The sequence below is a fragment of the Pongo abelii genome, chromosome 11, assembly GCF_028885655.2.
Source record: "Pongo abelii isolate AG06213 chromosome 11, NHGRI_mPonAbe1-v2.0_pri, whole genome shotgun sequence".
NCBI classification, from domain to species: domain Eukaryota; kingdom Metazoa; phylum Chordata; class Mammalia; order Primates; family Hominidae; genus Pongo; species Pongo abelii.
The window spans coordinates 94,630,179-94,645,637 of NC_071996.2; the positions used below are offsets into that span (position 1 = coordinate 94,630,179).

Below are 15,459 nucleotides of genomic sequence, written 5' to 3' on the forward strand. Positions count from 1 at the left end.
AAAATGGAAGATAGGAGCTAGGGATGGTTGTTTTCCAAGCAAACCTTGTAGAAAAATATTTGATTATTAATGCTGAAGAGCATCTTATCCAGATGGAAGCAAGTCAGATTTCCTTGAGAAGACGAAGTTGTTAAGTCCTAATGCATTTGAATATATTAAAAGGAGATTTCTACAATTGAGGTGGAGTTTGAATTAGTAATAAATACAAAAAAAACTAAATGAAAAGCAGTAAGATAACTAAGACAATACTTCCAAAAAGTAAGACAAAAGTAGATCCCCTAGGCCAGGCACGGTGGCTCATGTCTATAATCCCAGCACTTTGGGAGGCTGGGGTGGGTGGACCAGCCTGGCCAACATAGTGAAACCCTATCTCTACTAAAAATACAAAAAATTAGCTGGGCATGGTGGCGGGTGCCTGTAATCCCAGCTACTCAGGAGGCTGAGGCAGAAGAATCACTTAAACCTGGGAGGTGGACATTGCAGTGAGCTGAGATCATGCCACTACACTCCAGCCTGGGCAACAGAGTGAGACTCTGTCAAAAAAAAAAAAAAAAAAAAAAAAAAAAAGTAGATTGTGTAGGAAAGAAAAAAGGAGGTTGTGTAGAAAAGAAAAGATCATTGTGATCTACAGGTATTAGCTATGAATAGCATTTGCCTCTTCATAGTAATGCGAACAACACTCACTATTAGATATAATAAAAATCATAGTATGAATATATTGAGAGAATGGGCAGAGAGGAAAGTGCTCATGGTGGGAGTGGGGAATGAGGGAGAAACACTGCTAATTCCTCACTTTCTAGAGTGAGATAACAATAGAGAATGTCTAAAATGGGAAATCCACAAAGTAACAATTCAAGCATATTACCTAGCAAAATTGAGGGAAAGACCTTAAAAATTAGCTGGGTGGGGTGGGGAGTGAAAGTAGTTGCCTCTAGGGGGTGAAAAATGGAAGGCAGGAGCTAGGGATGGTTGTTTTCAAAACAAACCTTATGGAACTATTTGATTCTTTACATTATATGTATGTATAACTTTAGCAAAAATAAAATATAATTTTAAAAAATCAGGCTCTGGAAGTATACTGCTGGGGTACAGATACAATTCCTAACACTGGTTTTATGATATTAGATAATTAACTTATTTAAGGATCAGTTTCCTCCTAGAAAAATGGGAATAATAATGTTAGGGCGATTGAGAGGATTAAATAAAATAAAGTCTGTAAAGCCTTGGACCATTCCTGGTCTACATTTTGGCCTTTTGGGACTTCCTTTTTGTTTTACTTCTTGCCAATCTGACTGATTTTATTCACTGTCTTTCCCTCGGTTATCAAATTAACATCACATTTCAGATCAAATCAGCTTCCCAAATGTTACACCCAATTCACTTTCCTTAGAATTCTGTGTGCTCTCAAATATGTTGAAAGATTATACCAATATCTTGCTGAGTGTCAAAAGCAGATATGACAAGTTCCTATCTGTATGTAGATGATCAATTCTTCCAGAATATATTTGGAGATATATTCACTATGAACTATGAGTAAGCCAATCCTCACTTTGTTTTTATTGTCTAGATTTGTAAAAGTAAGATGAAAATTTAGTAATGTTTGATCAGGAAAAAAGACTTGTTTTAAAAACAACTCTTCCATCATAAATTGACAATTTTATTATTAATTTCTGAAGGTCGCTTTCTCATCTATTATGTGAATTTTACTGGTTTTAAGAGTCAATGTATTTCCAAGTTTTTGGTGGCACTTCACTGTTCCTACCCCAACAAAGCAACATTCACAGCCAGCCTTCCTGGTGCATAAATTACTCCAATTTGCCAGTACAGAAATTGAGGCCTGCTGGCTTGTCTGAAAGTCACAACGAGAAAGTGTCAGGGTTTGGACTTAAGTAAGCTAAGTGCCCATAAGTGAGTGACAATCTCTCTGGTCTCAAATTTGTGATATGAAGGTATGGAGTAGATGATATTTAAACTCCTATCAGTCCTAACATCCCATAAATTACTGAGATAGAGGACAAGATTAAACTTGTATTACTATCAATATTTATTCCTTCCATATAGAGACTATGGATTCTACTAAGTGCCAAAAAGTCAATATGATTATGAAGTCCAGTTTACTTGCATGTAATTTTTATTCTCTGTCTTATTTGTAAATACCAAAGTTCAAAATGGCTTTGGGTTTTATTTTCACTTTTGCAATCATTTGGGAATTTTATCAAGGCTGAACAAGAGATTTGGAAATTCATAATGCATTTCCCAAGAAGCTGCAAGATTGTGAAATTCACGGGGCCCTAACCTTTCTGAGAGAATGGGAGCTGACTGGACAAGACAGCTCATTTCCAGTAATGTTGCTGGGTAATTCTCTGGAAATAAAGGTGTGGCCATAGTAATCACAGCCCAGTTGTGTGCTTCTGGTTAGAGCCTATATTCAGGGGCTATAGTGGGATACCACACAGCCTTTTTTTTTCTCCCTCAGCCCTGGACATTCACTCAGCAAGGTATACTCAGTCATCTAGGAGAGGCCATAAATGATACAGCCCAGCCTAGTGCCCCATGGAAGCTAAGAAGGTACAAAAACCAAATTGCTGCCAATGATAAAGTTTCAAACTGGACACAGATCAGAGACAGAGTGAGATTGCCTTTTGCCTACCTCTTGGCTAAATTGTATGTAATTAACTGTGTGACTCACTTCTTCAGGCATTCCATGCCACTTACCAACCACTTGCAGCAACTGGGCAGAGATCTTTTTCAGTCTGAGTGGTTTTAGGTCTTGATAAGTAATAACTCATATCTAATGCTTAAAGACCCAGGATCAAAATCTCCAAAAAATAATTTTGAAAAGCAAATGTCTATTAAACTGATCTTAGAGTTGATTATATTTAAAATGGGATAATCTCAAACACCCTTCATAAGTACCTAAAAGCAACTTCTGAAGGCTATCTAATGCATTGATTAGAAGCTTCTGATCCTTGAGCATGCCACTACTTAATGAACCATTAGTTAAATTTTATTATTATCAATACTTTGGAGAATCAAACAAAGCCATTCTGGCCTTTGTTTTCCCACATGTTCATAACAGAGATTTATAACTGGAAGACGGGTAATAATGGTGATTATATTCCAGATACTACTCTGAGGCCAATTAAACTTTTACTGTGTATCAACCTTGCCTTTAAGTGCCCCCTTTTTAGCAGTACTCTGTCCCCACCTTCTAACACATCTGTGAGCTCTTTCTGTCCTCTCCTCATGAAGATTTTATCCTGGAAAGAATATGACAAAATTTGTCAGAACGATGTGTAAAAGACTGGTTCTGTTTACTGTGTTCCCTCTCGCAGGGATATTTTCATTTTAGTCACTCTTAGGACAAATGAGAGAGTCTGACATCAAGGTTAACTTTGGGTTACAGAGTGGAAGAGGAAGGGATGAGCTTCCTGTAGACCATTGTAATACATCTGCAAATGACTGAAATTTAGAATCATGAAAAAGATTTCTAGATTAAATCTGCAAATGAATCAACTCTAGAATTGTGAAAAAGAATCATGAAAAGAATGCTTTTAAAGCTGTTAGCAGAGCACATAGTGAATGCTCGATAAATGTTAGTATTTTAATTATAATGTTATCATTATGGGTCCCACTACTGAGCTCCTGAGGGCACTGACTGAATGGAGCATTCATTGATAAGTCCCAGGTGATGGTATAATCCACATTCAGATCTTGTTCAGAGCACACTGACTTCTGCCCTGGACTGGTAACTAGAAAAGAATGCATTTAGCTTTCCTGACCCTTGCTAATGGGAGCCAGCTGGAATACCCTGAGTATTACAATTTTAAGAACTCAGACAGAAAATTTTTACAAAACTTTGGATGTATACAACTTTCCCTGGAGAGGGCCACAAACCTAGAGACTTTGCTGAGTTGTCAAGTTAAATTGAAAGGATCCCAAGGCCAGTGAGTAAGTTACCATGTTACCAAGCAAGGCCAGGCAACCTCCTGGCATGTCTCATCTTCCTGGTATTGTTATCAACTTGTTTCACATTCAGTCAATGGTATTATTTTGTTATGTGTCCTCCAATTGCTAGTTCTGGTAATCCAAGTAAAGCTCTAAGAAAGTGATTGTTCTTAGTGAGACAATAGAGTTTTAGTGTAAATTATTCAGTCAATGGTATTATTTTGTTATGTGTCCTCCAATTGCTAGTTCTGGTAATCCAAGTAAAGCTCTAAGAAAGTGATTGTTCTTAGTGAGACAATAGAGTTTTAGTGTAAATTAGTGTGTGAAATATATAATATGAAGTTGGTTTTGGTCTGTGACTTGAATGAATCTTTTATATTAAACAAACAAAGATTAGTGCAAGTTATTTTGTGAGTATTCTTACCCAGTGCAAAACTCGTTCTTGGAGTGAAAATAAAATTTTGGTGAGAGATGGAAAGGCAATAATTTGTTCTACAGATATCCTCCTGGGAACGTGGGTAAAATGACATATGTCTCAGCTTATACACTGCAGCACTTTTTAGAGTTTGTAATATCAAAAAATTGGAAATAACTCAAATGTTCATTAATAGGGGATTAATTGAATAAATTACAGTAAATCCATAAATGGAATAATATGAAGAAATAAAACAGAATGAGCAAGCTCTCTCAATATCACTATGGAAAGAGCAATAAGATATAAAGACAAAAAGCAAGGTGAAGAAGAGCATTGTAAAAAGAAGTGGAGGAAAGAATATACACACATTTGCACAAATTATTTCTGGAAGAATGCACAAGAAAATGGTAACTTTGGTGGTAGAGAGGAATGGAAATTACTAGGGAACACAGGTAGTACAGGGAAATCTCACTATATATACTTGGGTCTTTTGAATTTTTAATCTTGTGAATGCATTTTATTCTCTAAAAAATGAGATTAATTTATTTTTATTTTTTTATTATTATTATTATTATACTTTAGGTTTTATGGTACATGTGCGCAATGTGCAGGTAAGTTACATATGTATACATGTGCCATGCTGGTGCGCTGCACCCACCAACTCGTCATCTAGCATTAGGTATATCTCCCAATGCTATCCCTCCCCCTCCCCCCACCCCGCAACAGTCCCCCAAGTGTGATGTTCCCCTTCCTGTGTCCATGGGTTCTCATTGTTCAATTCCCAGTTAGAGATTAATTTTTTTAAAGAAAAGGCAGTAATCTGTAGGGTTTAAATTTATGCATAGGAAATAACATGTCTATCAATAGAATGGAAAGAAAACCAAGAAATCATATAAAATTTTTCTGTTTGTCTGAATCTTGGAAATTTTTAAAGTTTCTAGAAATACCCTCTAGAAATGTCAAACAATTATTGTGTCATGAACATCTCTCACTATTCATGATTAGTTATATTTGTGAGTGACCTATTGGAGAATAATAAGGAAAAGCTGATTGCTTAATTAGGATTCTTTCCCCCATAGTATATCTTAGTAGATCCCTCATCAGAAAATCATTGTAGTGAATATGGTGACTGACTTGTCAACATCCATTAAACTTCACCCTTAAGGTTAGCTGGCATATAGTTGGGTTGCCAGTGGTTGGCTTGGATTAATTAAGTCAATCACAGCAATTCCATTTTCCTTCCCAGTGTTTACTTGGTTCAGAAATGGGTAAACTAAACCAACCTAGAAAGGACATTAAATAAAAACTAAGGGAATCTTTCAGTTAATAATGTATTGATTCATTAGTTATAACAAATGTTTCATACTAATGTAGGATACTAATAGGAGGGGCAACTGAATGAGGAGTATATTGAGAATTCTGTATTCTCTTTCATTTTTTTCTGTAAATTTAAAGCTGTCCTAAACAAAAATTTATATAAAAAGAGACTAAAACCAGAAGTGTTCATTGTCACCAATTTCTCTATATTTTCAAATTAAGAAGAAATTTTTTACTTTTTAAAGATTATTCAGTTTAAAAATTTTTTCCCTCTTTATGATTAAACTATTTCCAGCTTTGTTCTTTGTTTTAATTTTTTTGCTAGTCATCCAAAATTACTTCTTCCATGTTACCTTGAAAATTAGATTATTGGTTCATAGGGCCAATCTAATTAACTTAAACTATCTATCTTCTATTCCAAAATTTTGTGTGAATTATTCAAAATTTTAGTGCAGAGTCTCATGTTTTCCATCCTATTATTCTATCATGGTATAAAAACAAATAAGAAACACAGTGCAAATACAATTGATGAAAAGCATATAAACCTTTTTCCTCAATTAAGTTTATTTATTCTTTGAACTAATTTAATGCAGGAAACATACTGATAAAATGATATAGATTGAGAGGCTGGTTAACTTTCTTAACTTGAATATTCTTCATTTATCTGTCTTTTTGGGTCAATAAGAATCCTAATCTTTGATTCTGGCAAAGTTCAGAAACTCATTTTTACCAGTTTTTTTAGATATGATCAGATCTACTTAAGAGCTTCATACCAATTATAAATTCATTGTGTGGTGATTTTAAATCCAGCATATTAAACTGTTAATTTACAATTTGGCCATATTTTCACAGCAACTATTATCTGTTTTTCTTCATAGTTGTTCTCAGTTATTATGGTACTTACAAAATGGTATTTGTGATGAGATTCCTTGACGGATAATAGGTCAGGGCAAGGGGAATTTACTCACTTGAGTAAATGGGGCAGGGTCAGCAGATCCCCTTGCACTTATACAAGGTAGGCTTTCCAGTGTCTGCTAGACATTGAATCTCTCTTCCTGGGACAACACTAGATACTGATTGACAAAAGTTCTCTTCCAGAGGTCAGATAAGCATGCTTTTTCTGAAAAGGGTCAAATAGTAAATATTTTGAATTCTGTGGATCATGTGGTTTCTGCCACAACTACTCAATTCTGCCCTCGTAGACTGGAAGCAGCCTTAGGTTATTTGGCAAGCAAGTTTGGGGCTATAATTTGCTGATCCCTGTTTAATTCTTTTTTTTTTTTTTAAATTTTAATCTCCAAGCAGATCACTCCATTTTAGGGATGAATTCCAGAATAGCTTACATTTAGTTAGAGCTGTTTGTAGCTAGTGATGTGATCACATGGTCTTTTATATCAAGTGGTAGAGGCACAGACTTTGGAGCTGGAGAAACATGGTTGGAATTTCAGCTCTCCTCAGCAATAGGTGTGCAGCCTGGAGCCTCCTTCTCCAAGCTTTCTTTTCTCATCTGTGGAATGTGGATGATGACCTCTATGATAGAAGGGTGCTGTGATGATTAAATGAGAGCGTATGTTAAGAGCCTGGCACAAAGAAAATGTTAAAAAAATATTGGCTTCCTTCTCTAACTCTGCAACAACATTCTCCTCTCTACACACATGTGAGAATTGGGCAACACCTCAACCTCATCAATACACATTTGCAAGCCCACTCTCTGAGATGGCTGACCTAGGAAATTCAAAATTAATTCGAATGAACTTGAATTTCACAGTGCTATTTTTAAAAATCTCTTTTCAGTTTTGGGGAATCCATTTTGTGTAGTTCAGTTCTTGCAACCTCTTGCATGTTGAAAACAATAGCCACCACAACCACAACATGTGATGAAAGCATTTAACCAAAGGCCTTGATTCTGATAACTCTCAGGGAGATAAAGGAAACCTATATACTATCAGATTTTAAAGGGTCACTACTCAAAAGAAATCACATGGAAATAGTAACAAATTTAGATTTTATTTGATGTTTGCTATGACCATGTCTAAGGTTTTAGAATTGGTTTTATTATAAAATTGCTTGGGGAATTCACTTTCAGTGTCACAGTAGTGGGTTGTGAAATCAATATTACTTGAAATATTTCCCCTTTGAAAAGCTTAACTTAAAAATATGCATACACATATAAGCCACTAGAGGTAGAAAGTACTTTCACAGCAGGAGAATAATTGTGTGTGTTTACTTACTTGTATAAACATACTTAGACACTATAAAGTTAAATATATTTAGCATCAGACTTTTTAAGTTGGGGGATATTTAAGTTCTGCCATAATTTTTAAGAAAATAATTTGCTTCCTCACTAGGGAAATTGTTATAATCAATGCTAACATAGCTATTTAACATGAGTAAAGTAATGGTATCTTCAAAGAACTAGGGTAGTACAAAAGCAATATAATTTGGAGAAATAAAAAGTACCCCAATAGATGAGAGATATTATTGTTTCAAGCATGAGAATTGAAAATTGGGTGTCTTGGTCACGGAGCCTTGTCCTTGATTCCTGGTGTCATAACTCTTCAATATGTGATTCATTGGATTTGTTTCTTGGTTCGTTCATCCATTCATTTCCTTGATACACATTTAGTAAAGAATTACCACTTGTGAAGCACTATGCTAAGTGCTAGGAACATAATTTATTCTGAGACAGACACATAAATTGTCAATCACATATGTTTTATATGTGGTACTATAGAAATACGTACCAAGAACTGAGAGTAGTCCAGAAATAAAAGATTCATTTTAAAGGGGCTAGACAAGAGTGTATGGGGAAGAAATGGTCAGAGAGGCTTCATCGAGAATGCAAATGACTCTTGAGCTGGGTAAAGAAGCTCTTCAGAATTTTTTGAGAATGACAAGGCCAAGAATTCTAAACAGGGTAAACTACATGATCAAAATCAAAGAAGCGTAGAAGTGTACTTTGAATGTACTTGTGAGTAGTTTGATGTAGCTGGAGCAGGGGCTTTATGGAGGGGGATGAGGGGAGGTTTTATGCCATACTATAAATCTTGGTCCTTTATCCAGTTGGCCAGTGATTCTTTGGCTACCATTCTAGTTTTTCTCTATAACATCTATGTTTTCAATGGCTAAAGCCCTAGGTGTATTAGTGAAGTGTTTTTAGGTTTCAAGGAGCACAAATATGCCTCTGACTTTCGGTGATTTCAACTTATTATAAGGATATGAGTACATTAGGAAGCAAGTATAGGAAACATTTTAATTGAATAATCAGGCCTCATGTGAAGCTGGAGCATTGTTCATTGATCTCCAGAATCATATATTAATAGCAACTCTGATATCCTAAGAATAATAGGGGTTGTCGTCCCACTGACTTCTCTATTTGCTTCTTCCTCCTTCTGTTACTATTGTACTCTCTCTGTCTCAGTTTATCTGGTTCATGGTTTCTATTTACTCATTGCATCTACTAACTTATGAGCCTGGTTAGTCTCTGCTTAGTTTCCTGATTCCTACTCCACTTTGCTTTGTGCATCCCTCCCTGGGTACTTTCGTTCAGGAAAGAATTAGCAATAGGCCCAAGACTGCTATTCCTAGAAATCTCCTTGCAAGGTTGGCTACTGATGGGTATCTGGAAACGTAGGTTTCAGCAGGGTTCTGGCCATTCCGTAAATGATAAGAGTGGCCCACTCTGTCTAAATTGTTAGTATAAACAGCATAGTTTATGCTAACCACCTGCTTTCCTTCTGGCAGTCAGGCCTTTGGTATACGCCAGGAAAAGGGTGCCTCTGTGACAAGCCCGCAATAAAAACCTTGAGCTTCCCTGGTAGGCAGTATTTCATACCTGTTGCCACAACTTGATGTAGAGGAATAAAGTGCCTCTTGTGTGACTCCACTAGCAGAGGACTCTTGGAGGCTTGCAACTGGTTTCCTCAGACTTTGCCTTATATGCCTTTCCCTTTGCTGAATTTGCTCTGTATCCTGTCACTGTCACGGCTATAGGTAGGACTATATGTTGAGTCCTGTGAATCCTCCTAGCAAATCATTGAACCTGGTAGGTGGTCTTGAGGACCCCTACACAGCTTTGCTTTGGGATTCTTAGAATATCTTATTCACAGCACATTACCTGGCCTTTACTAAGCTTGATCCCTGGCTATCTCTTCATTCTCATCTGATACCCCTCTTCTCATTCTATTTATGCTGGATTCCTTGTTGTTCCTCAAACTTTCCAAGAATGCTCCTGCTTTGAAATTTTGTGTTTGCATTTCTCTCTGCCTGTGCTTTTTTTTCACAGATTATCTACGTGATTTGTTCCCTCACCTCCTTCATATCTTCACTCTTATCTACTCTTTTTTCCATAGTAATAGAATCACTGATTTTTGGCTGGGGACACAGCCACCAGAAAGCCACCTTCCTGATCCCCCTTGAAAATAGGTGTGTCTACATGAGTAAATGCAAGCCAATGGGATATGAAGAAGTTGGGTGTGCAGCTTTCAGGAAACATCCCAAATTAGAGTGGGCTCTATTTTCCCTTACCTTTTTCCTTTCTGTTGAGTGAAATGGGATGTATGATGCTTAGAGTCTTGGCAGCCATTTTGAATAATGAGGCAACCTTGGAAATGGAAAATACAGTCAATGGAGCTACAAGATAGAATAGGCTTGATAATGTGGAGGCCAATACCAAACCTCTAGAATCTACCTCTGTACTTTAACAAGAGCCAGAAATAAACTTCTAATTATGCCCAGCCAATTGGGGTTTTCTCTCACTTTAAGTTAGTACTAATCCTAACTAATAGAAGTACTTATCTCCAGTCTGACTTCTTGAAGCCAGGAGGCAGAATTATATAGTACAAAGCAAGGTACCCTATGAACTGCACTTTGTTTTAAAGGAAGTTGTGGGCATGACAGGAAGGCTGGAAGATAGAATGTTATCATGTGGGAAATGTCAGTTGTGGAAAAGCATTACAGTGATGACTCCTTCTCCCACAACCCAAATGAATCACACTTCCTTGTGTCCACATGCTTCTTTGCAATATGATGTTGCTGCTCCTCCCATCAAAAGGCAGAGGTTACCTGACCATCTCCTTGAATCTGGTTTGAGCTGATGACTGGCTTTGACCAACAGAATATGACAAATATGACATTATGCTAGTTCCAGAGTCTAGGGCTTTAGAGACCTTGCATCTGTGGTGCAACCATGTAAACAATACCATGGGAGTCCAGAGGTGGGAGGATCTAACTGGGTATAGAGAAGGAGATGATGGTGGGTCCAGTGAGGAGAGTTTACAAAACCTATCCTTGAGGTGAGATACCATCTTCGATGTTAAAGGAGGAGTAAGGATAGTACTGGCTTCTCTGCTGACCCTCTGTGCTTGGTTGTCACATGGAGCATTAGTTCCCAGATAAAGATTTCAAGAATCAGTAAAATCTCAACAACACACACACACACACATAAATTGGGGAATGGGTATACTGATGTATTGTTGCTAATACTCTGTTTTAACATTTTTTTTTAAGAAAGGACATTTGAAATGCTATCTACCATCATCACTATCTCATTACATATATTTTAACATAAAATAGGAGGAATATTATCTCATACTAAAGGACAAACCTTTAAATTGCATGCTTTCTTCCCTTGTCCTTGGTTTTTGTACTGTACATGTATAGTATTAGACCAGCATTTGGTGGCCATTAGCCTTTCAAGTTTTACCAGTTAGGTTAACAATACAACATTTGGTTTCTTCATATGGCAAAGACTTACAGTTTTCCTCTAAAATCCATACTTCCCTTTTCCCATAGAAATAAAGGCTACATTACGTACATGATTACTCACCTACAGACACATCTTTAGCCTCTTTCACAGCTAAATGTGACCATGCGATTAAGTTTTGGCTAATAGGATGTGAGCTGAAGTAACATGTAAGCTGACAGTATGTGCAATTTCTGGGTCATTTGTACCTTTAAAAATAAGCTGTTTGCCTTGGCATTCCTCTATTTTTCTTTTCCACAGATGGGAACCAGTAAGTGTGACCACAACCCACTAATGATATCACCTAAGGGAATGGTGGGTGGAAAATGGAAGGAATTTGAGTCCTTGAGTGACTTCATAGTCTCTCTGCAAATCTGCATTGCTCTTCTTGGGACTATAACATGAGGAAGAAATGAACTTCCATCTTATTTAAGCCTCTGCATATAGATGTACACTTCTTGGTGTTTCCTTTTTTGAATAGTTTAGGCTTTACCTTAATAAGCAAGAACTCAGCTTTCTCTTGCTTTTGCAGTGGTATTTGCCTACCAATTTCCCCTTCAAAGGTTCCACGCTACTCCTATTTATCCCACCCACATGGGATAGCTGAGCTAAGAGGTCACCAGAGAAGGACATTTACATTTCCACTTAGGTGTGGAATTCCCCTAAATGGAGAAGGCCAGTTATCTTCTTACTGCTCTTGCACAGTTTCTTTCACTGTTCTCTGCTTGTTCCTTTTGCCCTACTTAGGCTGCAGTTAAAGAAACACTCCCTTGGTGGTTTGGCTGCTCAACCAATGGGCACAGCTCACCTTCAGGACTTTCCACCTTGCCTAGCTCACTTCCTTTTTCTGCCTTCTGAGCATTGCCTCTTTTATTTTTCAGATGCTACATTATACACATTCCCTTTCAAATCATACAGACACTTTCAAACAATAGTTATTGAACATGTACTTTGTAAGGTAAAACATAAAATGAGAAACAAGAAAAGTACCTGACTTTTTGGTCTCCTTGGAATACACAAATAAAGAGGAAATTATAAATTAAAGTGAAAATTCCTGTAATTGGGATATGTACAGTGTGTTATGGGAATATGTAGGAGAGGTGCCTGATCCAGTGTTGTACAAAAGGGATGTGGTCAACCATGTCAAGTGAAATAAAGGCATTAAAAGGTGAAATAAATGTGTACATTGGCTATAAAAAAACTGTACACCTATGAATAAAACATCATTTTAAAACTTCAAATAATTTCAGAGTATATAAAATTAAAAGTGAAAGTTCTTTCTCTCCCACATCTTAATCCCCATAGTGATTTGTTACTATTTGGTGTGTGTTCTTCCAGATATATAGTATGAAAATAGATATATTAATATATTGATATATATAGTATGTAAATACATCTATATATATAAATACATATAGTATGAAAATGAATCTATACATCTATAGTAACATATATATCTATATTTATTATAGGTAGTAAATATCTTTATTTACTATAGATATATATCTGTAATAAAAACCTATTGATATATAGGTTTTTATTTTGTAATAAGCTAATCATTGTATACTATTATTATGTAGCTTCTTTTTTTGCATGTACTTGTTTCCTTATCAGTATATTGACCTAATTTATAAAATTACATATACTTCCCTATTAATAGTTCACTAACTTAATCTCTCTTTTATGACACTTAGGTTTCTTTTTCTTTCTTTCTTTCTTTTTTTTGACACGGAGTCTTGCTTTGTTGCCCAGGCTGGAGTGCAGTGGCACGATCTTTGCTCACTGCAACCTCCACCTCCTGGGTTCAAATGATTCTTCAGCCTCAGCCTCCCAAGTAGCTGGGACTATAGGCATGTGCCATCATGCTCGACTAATTTTTGTATTTTTAGTAGAGACAGGGTTTCACCATATTGGCCAGGCTGGTCTCCAACTCCTGACCTTGTGATCCGCCTGCCTCGGCCTCCCAAAGTGCTGGGATTACAGGCGTGAGTCGCCGCACCCGGCCTCTTTCATTTTATCTCTTCTAAAATTGGTGTTTCAAGGAACATTCTATCCATTGGATTTAGTGATAAATATTAAGAGAAAAAAAACTACAAGTGGAAATTCTATACCTGCCCCAAATATGTGAGAAACAAGTTAGACATTTTTGCATATGTAAAGTATCAGAAGGTACCTTCTTCCTCTTTTCTTTCTGGGGAACTTACTTGAGGAATCACCATTCTAGCAAAATGAAAATCAAAGCGAAACTATGATTTCAAGGGGATTTAAAATATATTAAAAACGTGAATGAGTCATCAATCCAGTAAAATTGAAAAGACAGGAATAGAGGATCATAGCTTGGTTCTTGAATGGGGAACTTGAATATTATAAAGAAATCGGTATGTCCCAAATTAGTGGGACATACCTTTCTTTCAATTCCAAACAAACCCTGAGAAAAGTCTGTTTTTAAATCACGACAAAATAGTCTAGGAAAATAAGGTAAGCAAGAATGATTAAAGAATGTTTATAAAAAAGGGGTCTGAAGGTTGGTATTTGCCTTATCAATTATAAACATAGAATAGTTAGAGCATGTTAAATGCTAAGAACAGACAAATCAGATTAAAGCGATAAACTGGAACTCGAGTTTATAAAATAGAAAAAATAGACAATATTTTAAAAAATAAATCTGAGAAATTGTTTCTTCAATAAATAACATTGGACAAATAAAGTAACTTTTTGATGAATATTTTATTAGAGCTTTGCATCACAGCATACATAAGAAGTAAATATTTAGTTATAAAGAATTGAAGAAGGTATAGAAAAAAGTTTATATCATCTCATCATGAGGAAGGATTTCCTCAAACAAAAAAGCAATGGAAGACATCCTAGGAAAAGATAATAAATTTGACCATATAAATATACAAAGTTTCTACACTAAAAATACAGATAAAAGGAAAAGGCAAATCACAAGTGGGAAAGATGTGTACAACAAATGTTGCAAAAACCAGGATTACTATCATTTGTGAAAACTCTCGATACTAGTAAAATCCAACTGTCAGCCTGGTCTGTGCTTAAACTCTCACAGATGAATGTGTCTGAAGTAAAATACCAAACCATGTGCGTTGGTCAACTTTAAATTAGCTGTTAACTTCCTTCATGTGAGACTTTAGTTGGCTTCTAAAATTGTAATAAATTTCCCCATTTAATACAGTCTCCCACATCCCCAGTGACTATTTCTAACCTCTTCTTACACTTCAAACTTCCAGCATCTCCTCCCCATTCTCACTCTAAACTGATGATCTTGCTTATTTCACTGGGGATAGTAGCTATCAGAAAAGACCTTCCACACACTTTTACCATCATAGCAACTCAGCCTCCTGTTCCAGAAAATCCCTCTACGCTCCTACCTACCTCTCCACAGCAGCCCTAGCTCCCATCATCTCTCAACTATTCAAGGGCAAGGATTTGTTTTCAGCAATTTGACTTTTCCCTCTCTCTACTGAATCATGCCATTCAGTCTAGGGTCATGTTACTATTTTTTACATTAAAAAAAACTCTTTTGTTCCAGTTTACCCTCAAGTGATTAGCCCATTTCTCTGCTGTCCTTTGCAAAAAACCTCCTAGGAGGAGCTCTATGCACTTATTTTCACATTTCCAATTTATGAACTTCTGTTCTCTCTTGAACTCAACTTATTTAGTCTTTCATCCTTCACCAAATTCATTGTCAAAGTCACCAATGATCTTCATTTTTGCTAAACCCTGTGATCAATCCTGTTTCATCTCACCTGATCAACAGCAGTTGACACAACTATCACCCCCTCTTCCCAGAAACATTTGATTCACCTGGCATCCAACACACCACTCACCTTGCTGTGTTCTTCCCATCTCACTTCTTATGTCTAAAATGATCCTCCTGATCTTTCCACATCCCCTAAACTGCTCCACTTGTACTCCTCTCCATTTCTGTTAATGACAACTCCAACTTACCAGTTGCTCAGACCCAAAATCTGGAGGTCATATTTGACTCATCTCATTCTCTCATGCTCCACTGCAGCCA

At 36.5% G+C, this 15,459-nt stretch overlaps 2 long non-coding RNA genes across 6 annotated transcripts in view; one reads left to right on the forward strand and one right to left on the reverse strand.

Annotated features, from left to right (window-relative positions):
- Positions 1–15,459, reverse strand: part of LOC129058071 (uncharacterized) — an 80,198-nt gene that overhangs the window by 56,940 nt on the left and 7,799 nt on the right. For 2 of the 5 annotated variants that reach the window (XR_008522903.1, XR_008522905.1), the window contains exon 3: positions 10,208–10,283. The exons of 1 other annotated variant lie outside the window; for it this stretch is intronic. This is a non-coding gene — a long non-coding RNA (uncharacterized LOC129058071). Of the gene's footprint in view, positions 1–6,222; positions 6,801–7,023; positions 7,227–8,140; positions 8,291–10,207; positions 10,284–15,459 lie in introns of those variants that run through there. 2 more of the 5 variants (XR_008522907.1, XR_008522904.1) reach the window with 2 other exon arrangements.
- LOC129058072 (uncharacterized) overlaps positions 1–15,459 on the forward strand; it is a 59,674-nt gene that overhangs the window by 38,772 nt on the left and 5,443 nt on the right. The window lies entirely within an intron of this gene.